This window comes from Macadamia integrifolia, unplaced genomic scaffold, assembly GCF_013358625.1.
Source record: "Macadamia integrifolia cultivar HAES 741 unplaced genomic scaffold, SCU_Mint_v3 scaffold1347, whole genome shotgun sequence".
Taxonomy (NCBI): domain Eukaryota; kingdom Viridiplantae; phylum Streptophyta; class Magnoliopsida; order Proteales; family Proteaceae; genus Macadamia; species Macadamia integrifolia.
The window spans coordinates 130,282-131,654 of NW_024868170.1; the positions used below are offsets into that span (position 1 = coordinate 130,282).

The 1,373-nt window shown below is 39.2% G+C and overlaps 1 pseudogene; it reads right to left on the reverse strand.

The window, feature by feature from the left end:
* The window catches only part of LOC122063520, a 76,581-nt pseudogene extending 75,427 nt beyond the window's left edge, over positions 1-1,154 (reverse strand).
* Positions 1,155-1,373: the final 219 nt, after the last annotated feature.

The window sequence follows — 1,373 nt, forward strand, 5'->3', positions numbered from 1 at the left end:
TTTATTGCAATTTAAGGGTGCTCCAGTGCGACTACTAAGGCTGTGTTTGGTTCATTCAAAAAAACGTTTCTGATGTTTTTCCGTTTTATGGGAATAAAAAAACGAATAAAGCATTTGGTGTTTTTTGATTTTTTTTTGGAACGAATAGGGGAAAAAAAAACCCTAGAAACGCAAAATGATGGAACAACCAAACCTTGCTCCGTCATTTTGGTTTTGTTTCAAACACATAAGAAGTGAACAACTAGGGTAATCTTTCCTGAAACAGGTTCATCAACAACATATATATATATATATATTTTTTTTTTTTTTCAAATGGCATTTTGACACATAAACTGAAAATTCTATTTTTGACACAAAACGTCGTTTCTGAAACTGAATGACTATCAAATGCAGTCTAAATTCGATTTGGAACACAGTCTTTACGTGTGAGCTTTGTGCACTGAGTACACAATCTAAGAAAAGAGAGAGGCTGTTGATTTTGTTGCGGAGCTCTCTCCATGTTCATTGAAAATCACCGGAAAAAATTAAAAGTTACATACCTTGCAGATGGATAGGAAATAGGCATCACTAGTTCTGTTTCCCATGCCTACATCAGGCAAATTGTTGCCAAATTGATGCAAAATTGCTGATTTCTTGTGTTTCCCAACAAGAACTCCTGGTTTTTTGAAAAAGCCTGTGGCCCTCCCGGATTTTGAAACTTGGAGCTCTGTTCCAAGGACCTTATCAGCCCCCAAGTAGTTCTTCACAAAGGGTTCTACCATAATCCTGGGAGTTGCAGTCACAATGTAGCGCTTGCCAAAAGAATTAAACACTCGCCAACCCTCCGGGTGCACATCATCGGCATAAAATCTAGGCAACACAGAAGTGGACACAATCTCAATGTCTCTTATCTTCAATCCAGCAAAAGTGATGAAGGCGAAGATTTGGATAGCTAATGACTCTGAAAGGAACAAGTAGATGAAGTATACAATAGGGACTGAGGCCAAAAGGATTAGTCCTCTTAGAAGGCTACCAGCTTCTATGGCAACAAGCATGTAGTAAGGGAAAGCACTAGATACTAAAAGGGTACCAATGAGATCTGCAGCCACGGTCTGGTCTGATCGGCCTTCTGAGCTACATTTTGAAATTGGTTCAAAAGGATGATGATTACCCATGAATCTGAAAGAAGAGAAGAGAGAGGGATTCCAAAAAGATAGGAAGATGATGGAGGAGGTATGGTGGTGTTGCTAAGATCTTGGGTTTGGCTTTTAAAGGATTACATGAGATGCCACGGATTGGCTCATTAATGAGGTAAGTTAGAACTACTTTTTTATTTTTGGGTAAGGATGTAGTTGGAACTAGGTGTGTCAATTCCAGGTCCACATCGGTAGCCC